This window comes from Manacus candei, unplaced genomic scaffold, assembly GCF_025592945.1.
Source record: "Manacus candei isolate 608988 ecotype Guabito, Panama unplaced genomic scaffold, ASM2559294v1 h1tg000049l, whole genome shotgun sequence".
Classification (NCBI taxonomy): domain Eukaryota; kingdom Metazoa; phylum Chordata; class Aves; order Passeriformes; family Pipridae; genus Manacus; species Manacus candei.
The window spans coordinates 28,065,044-28,081,578 of record NW_026138097.1 but is presented as its reverse complement, the minus strand read 5'-3'; the positions used below and the strand labels follow the sequence as shown (position 1 = coordinate 28,081,578).

General features: G+C 61.7%; 1 protein-coding gene across 7 annotated transcripts in view; it reads left to right on the top strand.

The window, feature by feature from the left end:
* LOC127476423 (uncharacterized) overlaps positions 1–16,535 on the top strand; it is a 54,006-nt gene that overhangs the window by 20,646 nt on the left and 16,825 nt on the right. The window contains exon 1 of one of the 7 annotated variants that reach the window (XM_051799340.1): positions 3,625–3,678. The exons of 5 other annotated variants lie outside the window; for them this stretch is intronic. The gene's annotated coding sequence lies outside the window, so the exon portion shown is untranslated. Of the gene's footprint in view, positions 1–3,624; positions 3,679–7,651; positions 7,706–16,535 lie in introns of those variants that run through there. One more of the 7 variants, XM_051799339.1, reaches the window with a different exon arrangement.

The following is a 16,535-nucleotide window of genomic DNA, read 5'->3' as shown; positions in this document are numbered from 1 at the left end:
GCTCGGGGCTGGGAGAGTCTCCTGGGGCACCCGCTGAGCCAGCCCAGAACACAGACTGAGTGGGAGCTCGAGTGAGGGACCATCCCTGCGGGGTGAACTGCTGTGCCACAGCCCTGGGGTTGCACAGGGGACGGCAAAATGGCAGCGACGGCCCCAAGATCCTCTAAACGATCTTGCCTCAACAGAGGTGGCCCAGGCAATGCCAGGGCTGCTGGCCGTGCCGTGCTGAGCCAAGGTGCCCCAGCTGGCAGGGGGACAGGGGTGCTGTGGCTGCTGGAGGTGCCGGCAGGGCTGGAGGAGCCAGGGCAGGCCTGGAGGCTGGAGGGGCTGGGGGGCAGGGAATGCCGAGGGGCCAAGGCAGATGGGACTGCCATACCTGCTGCTGGGGCAGAGGGAGCTGGCAAGGGCTGCTGCTTCTGCCCAGGCTGTTGGCCGAGGTTGGCTGATCCTGCGAGAAAGGGCAAATGCTGGAGGTCACATGCCAGTCGGGGGGTGTCGGGCGCTCAGAGGACTGAGGAGGAGGAGGGCAAGGGGCAGGGGAGCAAGGGCTGTGACTGTCCCCGCCGTGCGTCCGGGGGCTTTCGGGCTCAGGGTCTGTCCTCACCTGTGGGGCAGGAGGTTCCGGGAGAGACCAATGGCTGCAGGAGCTGGGCTATGGCTGAGCTCCAGCTCACACAACGCTGCCACAGAGCTGACAGGGCCATGCTCAGTCAGCTTCGGCGGCCGCTCCGGTCTGTTGACTGGACCCGGGTCTGGACGCTCCTCTTGGCGCGTCTCCAGGGACGGAATGTTGGGGTTCCCATTGTCATGTCATAGAGGCAGCAACAGTGTCATAGAGGCAGCAACAATGTCATAGAGGCAGCAACAATGTCATAGAGGCAGCTTCCCTTGTTCTGCCCCACCCCCAACAGCTTTGCCAGCTCTTCATGGGGAGACAAAGGGTTAACCAAAGAGTTAGGATCACAGAATATCCTGAGCTGGAAGGGACCCACAAGAATCATCCAGTCCAACTCCCGGCCTTGCACAGGACAGCCCAGCAACCCCACCACGTGCCTGAGAGCGTTGTCCAAACGCTCCTTGAGCTCTGGCAGCCTTGGGGCCAAGACCACTGCCCTGGGGAGCCTGTTCCAGTGGCCGATCACCCTCTGGGGGAAGAAGCTTTTCCTAATATCCAATCTAACCCTCCCCCGACACAGCTCCAGCCGTTCCCTGGGGTCCTGTCCCTGGTCACACGCAGCAGAAATCGCTGCTGCCCCTTGGCAGGAAGTTGCAGCCCCCCATGAGATCTCAGCTCAGCCTCCTCCAGGCTGAACAAAGCCAGCGACAACAGACCTCAAGCGCAAGGTCCTGCACCCGGGTCAGCCCTTGGCTGCTGCCACCTGGCACAGCATCAACTTGCAAATTTTGCAACACAACAGGGAGGACCAAGAAGGCTTGGATAGGAGAGACTATTTACGAGGGACTGCAGTGACAGAACAAGGTGGAACGGCTTCACACTGGCCTCACTGAGGTTTGTTCAGTGAACTCTCCCTTTCATTGGAATAAAAGTTTATCCTTCTTAGTTAGCTCCTCTGTCTCCTGGTATTTATGTGTTTCCCAATACCTGGAATTTCAGAAGACCATAGTCCCATGGTCTCGACAGCCAAGGATGTCCCTTACCCTCCCCTCTCCAACAAGGCCTTTCCTGTGTGTTAGTATGAGGTGGAGCAGCACAGCATTGCTTGTGAGAGGCATCACCCTCTTGGGTCGGGAAGCTGTCGCCACTGCTTTCTAGGAACCTCCGGGACTGTTTGTGCTTGGTTGTGTTGCTTTTCCAGCTGCTCTCAGGGTAGTTGAATGCCCCACGAGAGCCAGGGACTGTGACTGGGAGGCAGCTTCAAGCTGCCCGTGGAGCTCTCATCCCCATCCTGCTGCTGCTCAGGAGGCCCGCGGTGTCCCCGCAGTGCCCTCAGCAGTGTCCCCATCCCCGACCTGCCTTTTGATCCTGACCCATCAACTGCCGAGTGGCTCGCCATCCACCCCTCGACAGAGCTCCATACATTCCAAGTGCTGCCTCCCAGAGATCTACGGATGTCGTCTCCCTGGACTTCTGTGAGGCCCTGCATTATGGTTCCCAGCACATTCTTCCTTCTCCCTTACCGCCCCTGCCCAATGCAGCCCCGGGGCAGCCTGGGCGACCTCTGTCTGGGGCTGAAGTGGGATGACTGGGGACATGGTGAGGTCACTGGGAGCAGCGGGAGCAGTCTTCTAAAGCCCCAGAGTGGGAGGACGGTGCCCAGGCTGTGCTGAGGGTTGTTTTCGGTGTGGGGCCGTGTGCATGAGTCCTGGCTCCCACGCCAAAGGGCTGCTTCCCCAGGGGAAGGGGACCTTCCATGAATGCCTGCACCTCCGGCGCAGACTCAGGCCTGGAGTGCCCTTTGGGTGCCCTTGGAGCCCTTTGGGCCTTGGCGGATCTGCTTGGGACCATTTCCCGCTGCCGCCCTGCACTCCCTCCCCATTCCATGCAGACACAGACAGGTTATGGAATAAAATCTTTTAATTGATAACCAGAAGAAAATGGTCATCAATATCTACATCTACATCAACACCCTCCCTCCCTCAGATTGGGATAGATCCCCAAACGATCTATCCCTCCCCCTGGGACAGATCCCCAAACGATCTGTCCCTCCCCCGGGACAGATCCCCAAACGATCTGTCCCTCCCCCGGGACAGATCCCCAAACGATCTGTCCCTCCCCCTGGGACAGATCCCCAAACGATCTGTCCCTCCCCCTGGGACAGATCCCCAAACGATCTGTCCCTCCCCCTGGGACAGATCCCCAAACGATCTGTCCCTCCCCCTGGGACAGATCCCCAAACGATCTGTCCCTCAACAACTTTCTGCCCCAGCCCGGGCTGCGGGAGCCTTGCACTTGCTCCCAGTGCTTGGCTCAGAGCCCCTCTTCCTCTTCGTGCCCCGTCTTTTCAGAGCGATGTTGCTTGGTGACACGCTGTTCTGAGGCGGTGGCAGACCCGTGCCCGCACCCTGCTGAGGGTCCTGAGACTTGGTGCCGCCCACGTTGCAGTGTCCCGTGCTCAGGACGGCTCTGGAAGGCTTGGGGACACTGCGGTCAGTGGGCGGCATCTTCTTGGGTGGGCAGAGCGAGGCGTTCTTGGGCTGGGGGCTGGTGCCACTGGTGCCAGCATGGTCCGTGGGCATGGGGACGCTGCTGTGACCATCCCGGCTGGTGCCCACGGCTCCCTGGGAGCAATCCAAGTGGCTCCGAGTCCCTTCCAGCAGGACCTTGCCACGCAGCACAGTCTCGCTGGCTGGAGTCACCCCAGGGGCCCCGATGGCTTGGCCGTGGAGTGGGCCTGGGTGGCTGGCAGTGCCGTGACTGGGCAGGGAGATGTCACCCCTCGGGAAGGTGTCCTCATCCATGGGGACATCGCTGCTCAGCGAGATGTCACAGCTCGTAACGTGATCACTGCCTGGGGAGGAGCCACCATCCATGGGGTCGTCAGTGGCCAGCGAGAGGTCACGGCCTGACGGGCTGTCCTCGTCCATGGAGACGTCGCTGGCCAAGGAGAGGTCACGGCCTGACGGGCTGTCCTCGTCCATGGAGACGTCGCTGGCCAAGGAGAGGTCACGGCCTGACGGGCTGTCCTCATCCATGCTGACGTCGCTGGCCAGCGAGAGGTCACGGCCTGACGGGCTGTCCTCGTCCATGGTGACATCACTGCCCAGACTGATGTCAAGACCTGGGGTGGTGTCCAAATCCATGGGGACGCTGGTGTCTGAAGGGCTGCCACTGCCCAGGGGCGTCCCTGAGGGGTTGGCTGAGCCGTGCTGCGTGTCCCGCACTGGTGGGACTGGGGCCAGGGGCTTCCTGCAGCCCCGGGCCCCCCCCAGGGCATTGCCTGATGGACGAGCAATGCCATGGCTGCTTGCCAAGGGGGCTGGTGGAGGCAGCTGAGTCCGTGTCCCTGCCGAGCAGAAGATACGGGTGGGGGTTGGAGCAGTCACTGCCCGGAGCCATTGGCACACGTGCACAGGGGAGAAGGCAGACTGGGGGCGAGGCTCGGGGCTGGGAGAGTCTCCTGGGGCACCCGCTGAGCCAGCCCAGAACACAGACTGAGTGGGAGCTCGAGTGAGGGACCATCCCTGCGGGGTGAGCTGCTGTGCCACAGCCCTGGGGTTGCACAGGGGACGGCAAAATGGCAGCGACGGCCCCAAGATCCTCTAAACGATCTTGCCTCAACAGAGGTGGCCCAGGCAATGCCAGGGCTGCTGGCCGTGCCGTGCTGAGCCAAGGTGCCCCAGCTGGCAGGGGGACAGGGGTGCTGTGGCTGCTGGAGGTGCCGGCAGGGCTGGAGGAGCCAGGGCAGGCCTGGAGGCTGGAGGGGCTGGGGGGCAGGGAATGCCGAGGGGCCAAGGCAGATGGGACTGCCATACCTGCTGCTGGGGCAGAGGGAGCTGGCAAGGGCTGCTGCTTCTGCCCAGGCTGTTGGCCGAGGTTGGCTGATCCTGCGAGAAAGGGCAAATGCTGGAGGTCACATGCCAGTCGGGGGGTGTCGGGCGCTCAGAGGACTGAGGAGGAGGAGGGCAAGGGGCAGGGGAGCAAGGGCTGTGACTGTCCCCGCCGTGCGTCCGGGGGCTTTCGGGCTCAGGGTCTGTCCTCACCTGTGGGGCAGGAGGTTCCGGGAGAGACCAATGGCTGCAGGAGCTGGGCTATGGCTGAGCTCCAGCTCACACAACGCTGCCACAGAGCTGACAGGGCCATGCTCAGTCAGCTTCGGCGGCCGCTCCGGTCTGTTGACTGGACCCGGGTCTGGACGCTCCTCTTGGCGCGTCTCCAGGGACGGAATGTTGGGGTTCCCATTGTCATGTCATAGAGGCAGCAACAGTGTCATAGAGGCAGCAACAATGTCATAGAGGCAGCAACAATGTCATAGAGGCAGCTTCCCTTGTTCTGCCCCACCCCCAACAGCTTTGCCAGCTCTTCATGGGGAGACAAAGGGTTAACCAAAGAGTTAGGATCACAGAATATCCTGAGCTGGAAGGGACCCACAAGAATCATCCAGTCCAACTCCCGGCCTTGCACAGGACAGCCCAGCAACCCCACCACGTGCCTGAGAGCGTTGTCCAAACGCTCCTTGAGCTCTGGCAGCCTTGGGGCCAAGACCACTGCCCTGGGGAGCCTGTTCCAGTGGCCGATCACCCTCTGGGGGAAGAAGCTTTTCCTAATATCCAATCTAACCCTCCCCCGACACAGCTCCAGCCGTTCCCTGGGGTCCTGTCCCTGGTCACACGCAGCAGAAATCGCTGCTGCCCCTTGGCAGGAAGTTGCAGCCCCCCATGAGATCTCAGCTCAGCCTCCTCCAGGCTGAACAAAGCCAGCGACAACAGACCTCAAGCGCAAGGTCCTGCACCCGGGTCAGCCCTTGGCTGCTGCCACCTGGCACAGCATCAACTTGCAAATTTTGCAACACAACAGGGAGGACCAAGAAGGCTTGGATAGGAGAGACTATTTACGAGGGACTGCAGTGACAGAACAAGGTGGAACGGCTTCACACTGGCCTCACTGAGGTTTGTTCAGTGAACTCTCCCTTTCATTGGAATAAAAGTTTATCCTTCTTAGTTAGCTCCTCTGTCTCCTGGTATTTATGTGTTTCCCAATACCTGGAATTTCAGAAGACCATAGTCCCATGGTCTCGACAGCCAAGGATGTCCCTTACCCTCCCCTCTCCAACAAGGCCTTTCCTGTGTGTTAGTATGAGGTGGAGCAGCACAGCATTGCTTGTGAGAGGCATCACCCTCTTGGGTCGGGAAGCTGTCGCCACTGCTTTCTAGGAACCTCCGGGACTGTTTGTGCTTGGTTGTGTTGCTTTTCCAGCTGCTCTCAGGGTAGTTGAATGCCCCACGAGAGCCAGGGACTGTGACTGGGAGGCAGCTTCAAGCTGCCCGTGGAGCTCTCATCCCCATCCTGCTGCTGCTCAGGAGGCCCGCGGTGTCCCCGCAGTGCCCTCAGCAGTGTCCCCATCCCCGACCTGCCTTTTGATCCTGACCCATCAACTGCCGAGTGGCTCGCCATCCACCCCTCGACAGAGCTCCATACATTCCAAGTGCTGCCTCCCAGAGATCTACGGATGTCGTCTCCCTGGACTTCTGTGAGGCCCTGCATTATGGTTCCCAGCACATTCTTCCTTCTCCCTTACCGCCCCTGCCCAATGCAGCCCCGGGGCAGCCTGGGCGACCTCTGTCTGGGGCTGAAGTGGGATGACTGGGGACATGGTGAGGTCACTGGGAGCAGCGGGAGCAGTCTTCTAAAGCCCCAGAGTGGGAGGACGGTGCCCAGGCTGTGCTGAGGGTTGTTTTCGGTGTGGGGCCGTGTGCATGAGTCCTGGCTCCCACGCCAAAGGGCTGCTTCCCCAGGGGAAGGGGACCTTCCATGAATGCCTGCACCTCCGGCGCAGACTCAGGCCTGGAGTGCCCTTTGGGTGCCCTTGGAGCCCTTTGGGCCTTGGCGGATCTGCTTGGGACCATTTCCCGCTGCCGCCCTGCACTCCCTCCCCATTCCATGCAGACACAGACAGGTTATGGAATAAAATCTTTTAATTGATAACCAGAAGAAAATGGTCATCAATATCTACATCTACATCAACACCCTCCCTCCCTCAGATTGGGATAGATCCCCAAACGATCTATCCCTCCCCCTGGGACAGATCCCCAAACGATCTGTCCCTCCCCCGGGACAGATCCCCAAACGATCTGTCCCTCCCCCGGGACAGATCCCCAAACGATCTGTCCCTCCCCCTGGGACAGATCCCCAAACGATCTGTCCCTCCCCCTGGGACAGATCCCCAAACGATCTGTCCCTCCCCCTGGGACAGATCCCCAAACGATCTGTCCCTCAACAACTTTCTGCCCCAGCCCAGGCTGCGGGAGCCTTGCACTTGCTCCCAGTGCTTGGCTCAGAGCCCCTCTTCCTCTTCCTGCCCCGCCTTTGCAGAGCGATGTTGTTGCGTGGTGACACGCTGCTCTGAGGCGGTGGCAGACCCGTGCCCGCACCCTGCTGAGGGTCCTGAGACTTGGTGCCGCCCACGTTGCAGTGTCCCGTGCTCAGGACGGCTCTGGAAGGCTTGGGGACACTGCGGTCAGTGGGCGGCATCTTCTTGGGTGGGCAGAGCGAGGCGTTCTTGGGCTGGGGGCTGGTGCCACTGGTGCCAGCATGGTCCGTGGGCATGGGGACGCTGCTGTGACCATCCCGGCTGGTGCCCACGGCTCCCTGGGAGCAATCCAAGTGGCTCCGAGTCCCTTCCAGCAGGACCTTGCCACGCAGCACAGTCTCGCTGGCTGGAGTCACCCCAGGGGCCCCGATGGCTTGGCCGTGGAGTGGGCCTGGGTGGCTGGCAGTGCCGTGACTGGGCAGGGAGATGTCACCCCTCGGGAAGGTGTCCTCATCCATGGGGACATCGCTGCTCAGCGAGATGTCACAGCTCGTAACGTGATCACTGCCTGGGGAGGAGCCACCATCCATGGGGTCGTCAGTGGCCAGCGAGAGGTCACGGCCTGACGGGCTGTCCTCGTCCATGGAGACGTCGCTGGCCAAGGAGAGGTCACGGCCTGACGGGCTGTCCTCGTCCATGGAGACGTCGCTGGCCAAGGAGAGGTCACGGCCTGACGGGCTGTCCTCATCCATGCTGACGTCGCTGGCCAGCGAGAGGTCACGGCCTGACGGGCTGTCCTCGTCCATGGTGACATCACTGCCCAGACTGATGTCAAGACCTGGGGTGGTGTCCAAATCCATGGGGACGCTGGTGTCTGAAGGGCTGCCACTGCCCAGGGGCGTCCCTGAGGGGTTGGCTGAGCCGTGCTGCGTGTCCCGCACTGGTGGGACTGGGGCCAGGGGCTTCCTGCAGCCCCGGGCCCCCCCCAGGGCATTGCCTGATGGACGAGCAATGCCATGGCTGCTTGCCAAGGGGGCTGGTGGAGGCAGCTGAGTCCGTGTCCCTGCCGAGCAGAAGATACGGGTGGGGGTTGGAGCAGTCACTGCCCGGAGCCATTGGCACACGTGCACAGGGGAGAAGGCAGACTGGGGGCGAGGCTCGGGGCTGGGAGAGTCTCCTGGGGCACCCGCTGAGCCAGCCCAGAACACAGACTGAGTGGGAGCTCGAGTGAGGGACCATCCCTGCGGGGTGAGCTGCTGTGCCACAGCCCTGGGGTTGCACAGGGGACGGCAAAATGGCAGCGACGGCCCCAAGATCCTCTAAACGATCTTGCCTCAACAGAGGTGGCCCAGGCAATGCCAGGGCTGCTGGCCGTGCCGTGCTGAGCCAAGGTGCCCCAGTTGGCAGGGGGACAGGGGTGCTGTGGCTGCTGGAGGTGCCGGCAGGGCTGGAGGAGCCAGGGCAGGCCTGGAGGCTGGAGGGGCTGGGGGGCAGGGAATGCCGAGGGGCCAAGGCAGATGGGACTGCCATACCTGCTGCTGGGGCAGAGGGAGCTGGCAAGGGCTGCTGCTTCTGCCCAGGCTGTTGGCCGAGGTTGGCTGATCCTGCGAGAAAGGGCAAATGCTGGAGGTCACATGCCAGTCGGGGGGTGTCGGGCGCTCAGAGGACTGAGGAGGAGGAGGGCAAGGGGCAGGGGAGCAAGGGCTGTGACTGTCCCCGCCGTGCGTCCGGGGGCTTTCGGGCTCAGGGTCTGTCCTCACCTGTGGGGCAGGAGGTTCCGGGAGAGACCAATGGCTGCAGGAGCTGGGCTATGGCTGAGCTCCAGCTCACACAACGCTGCCACAGAGCTGACAGGGCCATGCTCAGTCAGCTTCGGCGGCCGCTCCGGTCTGTTGACTGGACCCGGGTCTGGACGCTCCTCTTGGCGCGTCTCCAGGGACGGAATGTTGGGGTTCCCATTGTCATGTCATAGAGGCAGCAACAGTGTCATAGAGGCAGCAACAATGTCATAGAGGCAGCAACAATGTCATAGAGGCAGCTTCCCTTGTTCTGCCCCACCCCCAACAGCTTTGCCAGCTCTTCATGGGGAGACAAAGGGTTAACCAAAGAGTTAGGATCACAGAATATCCTGAGCTGGAAGGGACCCACAAGAATCATCCAGTCCAACTCCCGGCCTTGCACAGGACAGCCCAGCAACCCCACCACGTGCCTGAGAGCGTTGTCCAAACGCTCCTTGAGCTCTGGCAGCCTTGGGGCCAAGACCACTGCCCTGGGGAGCCTGTTCCAGTGGCCGATCACCCTCTGGGGGAAGAAGCTTTTCCTAATATCCAATCTAACCCTCCCCCGACACAGCTCCAGCCGTTCCCTGGGGTCCTGTCCCTGGTCACACGCAGCAGAAATCGCTGCTGCCCCTTGGCAGGAAGTTGCAGCCCCCCATGAGATCTCAGCTCAGCCTCCTCCAGGCTGAACAAAGCCAGCGACAACAGACCTCAAGCGCAAGGTCCTGCACCCGGGTCAGCCCTTGGCTGCTGCCACCTGGCACAGCATCAACTTGCAAATTTTGCAACACAACAGGGAGGACCAAGAAGGCTTGGATAGGAGAGACTATTTACGAGGGACTGCAGTGACAGAACAAGGTGGAACGGCTTCACACTGGCCTCACTGAGGTTTGTTCAGTGAACTCTCCCTTTCATTGGAATAAAAGTTTATCCTTCTTAGTTAGCTCCTCTGTCTCCTGGTATTTATGTGTTTCCCAATACCTGGAATTTCAGAAGACCACAGTCCCATGGTCTCGACAGCCAAGGATGTCCCTTACCCTCCCCTCTCCAACAAGGCCTTTCCTGTGTGTTAGTATGAGGTGGAGCAGCACAGCATTGCTTGTGAGAGGCATCACCCTCTTGGGTCGGGAAGCTGTCGCCACTGCTTTCTAGGAACCTCCGGGACTGTTTGTGCTTGGTTGTGTTGCTTTTCCAGCTGCTCTCAGGGTAGTTGAATGCCCCACGAGAGCCAGGGACTGTGACTGGGAGGCAGCTTCAAGCTGCCCGTGGAGCTCTCATCCCCATCCTGCTGCTGCTCAGGAGGCCCGCGGTGTCCCCGCAGTGCCCTCAGCAGTGTCCCCATCCCCGACCTGCCTTTTGATCCTGACCCATCAACTGCCGAGTGGCTCGCCATCCACCCCTCGACAGAGCTCCATACATTCCAAGTGCTGCCTCCCAGAGATCTACGGATGTCGTCTCCCTGGACTTCTGTGAGGCCCTGCATTATGGTTCCCAGCACATTCTTCCTTCTCCCTTACCGCCCCTGCCCAATGCAGCCCCGGGGCAGCCTGGGCGACCTCTGTCTGGGGCTGAAGTGGGATGACTGGGGACATGGTGAGGTCACTGGGAGCAGCGGGAGTAGTCTTCTAAAGCCCCAGAGTGGGAGGACGGTGCCCAGGCTGTGCTGAGGGTTGTTTTCGGTGTGGGGCCGTGTGCATGAGTCCTGCACGGACCCCTCTGTCCTGGCTCCCACGCCAAAGGGCTGCTTCCCCAGGGGAAGGGGACCTTCCATGAATGCCTGCACCTCCGGCGCAGACTCAGGCCTGGAGTGCCCTTTGGGTGCCCTTGGAGCCCTTTGGGCCTTGGCGGATCTGCTTGGGACCATTTCCCGCTGCCGCCCTGCACTCCCTCCCCATTCCATGCAGACACAGACAGGTTATGGAATAAAATCTTTTAATTGATAACCAGAAGAAAATGGTCATCAATATCTACATCTACATCAACACCCTCCCTCCCTCAGATTGGGATAGATCCCCAAACGATCTATCCCTCCCCCTGGGACAGATCCCCAAACGATCTGTCCCTCCCCCGGGACAGATCCCCAAACGATCTGTCCCTCCCCCGGGACAGATCCCCAAACGATCTGTCCCTCCCCCTGGGACAGATCCCCAAACGATCTGTCCCTCCCCCTGGGACAGATCCCCAAACGATCTGTCCCTCCCCCTGGGACAGATCCCCAAACGATCTGTCCCTCCCCCTGGGACAGATCCCCAAACGATCTGTCCCTCAACAACTTTCTGCCCCAGCCCGGGCTGCGGGAGCCTTGCACTTGCTCCCAGTGCTTGGCTCAGAGCCCCTCTTCCTCTTCGTGCCCCGTCTTTTCAGAGCGATGTTGCTTGGTGACACGCTGCTCTGAGGCGGTGGCAGACCCGTGCCCGCACCCTGCTGAGGGTCCTGAGACTTGGTGCCGCCCACGTTGCAGTGTCCCGTGCTCAGGACGGCTCTGGAAGGCTTGGGGACACTGCGGTCAGTGGGCGGCATCTTCTTGGGTGGGCAGAGCGAGGCGTTCTTGGGCTGGGGGCTGGTGCCACTGGTGCCAGCATGGTCCGTGGGCATGGGGACGCTGCTGTGACCATCCCGGCTGGTGCCCACGGCTCCCTGGGAGCAATCCAAGTGGCTCCGAGTCCCTTCCAGCAGGACCTTGCCACGCAGCACAGTCTCGCTGGCTGGAGTCACCCCAGGGGCCCCGATGGCTTGGCCGTGGAGTGGGCCTGGGTGGCTGGCAGTGCCGTGACTGGGCAGGGAGATGTCACCCCTCGGGAAGGTGTCCTCATCCATGGGGACATCGCTGCTCAGCGAGATGTCACAGCTCGTAACGTGATCACTGCCTGGGGAGGAGCCACCATCCATGGGGTCGTCAGTGGCCAGCGAGAGGTCACGGCCTGACGGGCTGTCCTCGTCCATGGAGACGTCGCTGGCCAAGGAGAGGTCACGGCCTGACGGGCTGTCCTCGTCCATGGAGACGTCGCTGGCCAAGGAGAGGTCACGGCCTGACGGGCTGTCCTCGTCCATGGTGACATCACTGCCCAGATTGATGTCAAGACCTGGGGTGGTGTCCAAATCCATGGGGACGCTGGTGTCTGAAGGGCTGCCACTGCCCAGGGGCGTCCCTGAGGGGTTGGCTGAGCCGTGCTGCGTGTCCCGCACTGGTGGGACTGGGGCCAGGGGCTTCCTGCAGCCCCGGGCCCCCCCCAGGGCATTGCCTGATGGACGAGCAATGCCATGGCTGCTTGCCAAGGGGGCTGGTGGAGGCAGCTGAGTCCGTGTCCCTGCCGAGCAGAAGATACGGGTGGGGGTTGGAGCAGTCACTGCCCGGAGCCATTGGCACACGTGCACAGGGGAGAAGGCAGACTGGGGGCGAGGCTCGGGGCTGGGAGAGTCTCCTGGGGCACCCGCTGAGCCAGCCCAGAACACAGACTGAGTGGGAGCTCGAGTGAGGGACCATCCCTGTGGGGTGAGCTGCTGTGCCACAGCCCTGGGGTTGCACAGGGGACGGCAAAATGGCAGCGACGGCCCCAAGATCCTCTAAACGATCTTGCCTCAACAGAGGTGGCCCAGGCAATGCCAGGGCTGCTGGCCGTGCCGTGCTGAGCCAAGGTGCCCCAGCTGGCAGGGGGACAGGGGTGCTGTGGCTGCTGGAGGTGCCGGCAGGGCTGGAGGAGCCAGGGCAGGCCTGGAGGCTGGAGGGGCTGGGGGGCAGGGAATGCCGAGGGGCCAAGGCAGATGGGACTGCCATACCTGCTGCTGGGGCAGAGGGAGCTGGCAAGGGCTGCTGCTTCTGCCCAGGCTGTTGGCCGAGGTTGGCTGATCCTGCGAGAAAGGGCAAATGCTGGAGGTCACATGCCAGTCGGGGGGTGTCGGGCGCTCAGAGGACTGAGGAGGAGGAGGGCAAGGGGCAGGGGAGCAAGGGCTGTGACTGTCCCCGCCGTGCGTCCGGGGGCTTTCGGGCTCAGGGTCTGTCCTCACCTGTGGGGCAGGAGGTTCCGGGAGAGACCAATGGCTGCAGGAGCTGGGCTATGGCTGAGCTCCAGCTCACACAACGCTGCCACAGAGCTGACAGGGCCATGCTCAGTCAGCTTCGGCGGCCGCTCCGGTCTGTTGACTGGACCCGGGTCTGGACGCTCCTCTTGGCGCGTCTCCAGGGACGGAATGTTGGGGTTCCCATTGTCATGTCATAGAGGCAGCAACAGTGTCATAGAGGCAGCAACAATGTCATAGAGGCAGCAACAATGTCATAGAGGCAGCTTCCCTTGTTCTGCCCCACCCCCAACAGCTTTGCCAGCTCTTCATGGGGAGACAAAGGGTTAACCAAAGAGTTAGGATCACAGAATATCCTGAGCTGGAAGGGACCCACAAGAATCATCCAGTCCAACTCCCGGCCTTGCACAGGACAGCCCAGCAACCCCACCACGTGCCTGAGAGCGTTGTCCAAACGCTCCTTGAGCTCTGGCAGCCTTGGGGCCAAGACCACTGCCCTGGGGAGCCTGTTCCAGTGGCCGATCACCCTCTGGGGGAAGAAGCTTTTCCTAATATCCAATCTAACCCTCCCCCGACACAGCTCCAGCCGTTCCCTGGGGTCCTGTCCCTGGTCACACGCAGCAGAAATCGCTGCTGCCCCTTGGCAGGAAGTTGCAGCCCCCCATGAGATCTCAGCTCAGCCTCCTCCAGGCTGAACAAAGCCAGCGACAACAGACCTCAAGCGCAAGGTCCTGCACCCGGGTCAGCCCTTGGCTGCTGCCACCTGGCACAGCATCAACTTGCAAATTTTGCAACACAACAGGGAGGACCAAGAAGGCTTGGATAGGAGAGACTATTTACGAGGGACTGCAGTGACAGAACAAGGTGGAACGGCTTCACACTGGCCTCACTGAGGTTTGTTCAGTGAACTCTCCCTTTCATTGGAATAAAAGTTTATCCTTCTTAGTTAGCTCCTCTGTCTCCTGGTATTTATGTGTTTCCCAATACCTGGAATTTCAGAAGACCACAGTCCCATGGTCTCGACAGCCAAGGATGTCCCTTACCCTCCCCTCTCCAACAAGGCCTTTCCTGTGTGTTAGTATGAGGTGGAGCAGCACAGCATTGCTTGTGAGAGGCATCACCCTCTTGGGTCGGGAAGCTGTCGCCACTGCTTTCTAGGAACCTCCGGGACTGTTTGTGCTTGGTTGTGTTGCTTTTCCAGCTGCTCTCAGGGTAGTTGAATGCCCCACGAGAGCCAGGGACTGTGACTGGGAGGCAGCTTCAAGCTGCCCGTGGAGCTCTCATCCCCATCCTGCTGCTGCTCAGGAGGCCTGCGGTGTCCCCGCAGTGCCCTCAGCAGTGTCCCCATCCCCGACCTGCCTTTTGATCCTGACCCATCAACTGCCGAGTGGCTCGCCATCCACCCCTCGACAGAGCTCCATACATTCCAAGTGCTGCCTCCCAGAGATCTACGGATGTCGTCTCCCTGGACTTCTGTGAGGCCCTGCATTATGGTTCCCAGCACATTCTTCCTTCTCCCTTACCGCCCCTGCCCAATGCAGCCCCGGGGCAGCCTGGGCGACCTCTGTCTGGGGCTGAAGTGGGATGACTGGGGACATGGTGAGGTCACTGGGAGCAGCGGGAGCAGTCTTCTAAAGCCCCAGAGTGGGAGGACGGTGCCCAGGCTGTGCTGAGGGTTGTTTTCGGTGTGGGGCCGTGTGCATGAGTCCTGCACGGACCCCTCTGTCCTGGCTCCCACGCCAAAGGGCTGCTTCCCCAGGGGAAGGGGACCTTCCATGAATGCCTGCACCTCCGGCGCAGACTCAGGCCTGGAGTGCCCTTTGGGTGCCCTTGGAGCCCTTTGGGCCTTGGCGGATCTGCTTGGGACCATTTCCCGCTGCCGCCCTGCACTCCCTCCCCATTCCATGCAGACACAGACAGGTTATGGAATAAAATCTTTTAATTGATAACCAGAAGAAAATGGTCATCAATATCTACATCTACATCAACACCCTCCCTCCCTCAGATTGGGATAGATCCCCAAACGATCTATCCCTCCCCCTGGGACAGATCCCCAAACGATCTGTCCCTCCCCCTGGGACAGATCCCCAAACGATCTGTCCCTCCCCCTGGGACAGATCCCCAAACGATCTGTCCCTCCCCCTGGGACAGATCCCCAAACGATCTGTCCCTCCCCCTGGGACAGATCCCCAAACGATCTGTCCCTCAACAACTTTCTGCCCCAGCCCGGGCTGCGGGAGCCTTGCACTTGCTCCCAGTGCTTGGCTCAGAGCCCCTCTTCCTCTTCGTGCCCCGTCTTTTCAGAGCGATGTTGCTTGGTGACACGCTGCTCTGAGGCGGTGGCAGACCCGTGCCCGCACCCTGCTGAGGGTCCTGAGACTTGGTGCCGCCCACGTTGCAGTGTCCCGTGCTCAGGACGGCTCTGGAAGGCTTGGGGACACTGCGGTCAGTGGGCGGCATCTTCTTGGGTGGGCAGAGCGAGGCGTTCTTGGGCTGGGGGCTGGTGCCACTGGTGCCAGCATGGTCCGTGGGCATGGGGACGCTGCTGTGACCATCCCGGCTGGTGCCCACGGCTCCCTGGGAGCAATCCAAGTGGCTCCGAGTCCCTTCCAGCAGGACCTTGCCACGCAGCACAGTCTCGCTGGCTGGAGTCACCCCAGGGGCCCCGATGGCTTGGCCGTGGAGTGGGCCTGGGTGGCTGGCAGTGCCGTGACTGGGCAGGGAGATGTCACCCCTCGGGAAGGTGTCCTCATCCATGGGGACATCGCTGCTCAGCGAGATGTCACAGCTCGTAACGTGATCACTGCCTGGGGAGGAGCCACCATCCATGGGGTCGTCAGTGGCCAGCGAGAGGTCACGGCCTGACGGGCTGTCCTCGTCCATGGAGACGTCACTGGCCAAGGAGAGGTCACGGCCTGACGGGCTGTCCTCGTCCATGGAGACGTCGCTGGCCAAGGAGAGGTCACGGCCTGACGGGCTGTCCTCATCCATGCTGACGTCGCTGGCCAGCGAGAGGTCACGGCCTGACGGGCTGTCCTCGTCCATGGTGACATCACTGCCCAGACTGATGTCAAGACCTGGGGTGGTGTCCAAATCCATGGGGACGCTGGTGTCTGAAGGGCTGCCACTGCCCAGGGGCGTCCCTGAGGGGTTGGCTGAGCCGTGCTGCGTGTCCCGCACTGGTGGGACTGGGGCCAGGGGCTTCCTGCAGCCCCGGGCCCCCCCCAGGGCATTGCCTGATGGACGAGCAATGCCATGGCTGCTTGCCAAGGGGGCTGGTGGAGGCAGCTGAGTCCGTGTCCCTGCCGAGCAGAAGATACGGGTGGGGGTTGGAGCAGTCACTGCCCGGAGCCATTGGCACACGTGCACAGGGGAGAAGGCAGACCGGGGGCGAGGCTCGGGGCTGGGAGAGTCTCCTGGGGCACCCGCTGAGCCAGCCCAGAACACAGACTGAGTGGGAGCTCGAGTGAGGGACCATCCCTGCGGGGTGAGCTGCTGTGCCACAGCCCTGGGGTTGCACAGGGGACGGCAAAATGGCAGCGACGGCCCCAAGATCCTCTAAACGATCTTGCCTCAACAGAGGTGGCCCAGGCAATGCCAGGGCTGCTGGCCGTGCCGTGCTGAGCCAAGGTGCCCCAGTTGGCAGGGGGACAGGGGTGCTGTGGCTGCTGGAGGTGCCGGCAGGGCTGGAGGAGCCAGGGCAGGCCTGGAGGCTGGAGGGGCTGGGGGGCAGGGAATGCCGAGGGGCCAAGGCAGATGGGACTGCCATACCTGCTGCTGGGGCAGAGGGAGCTGGCAAGGGCTGCTGCTT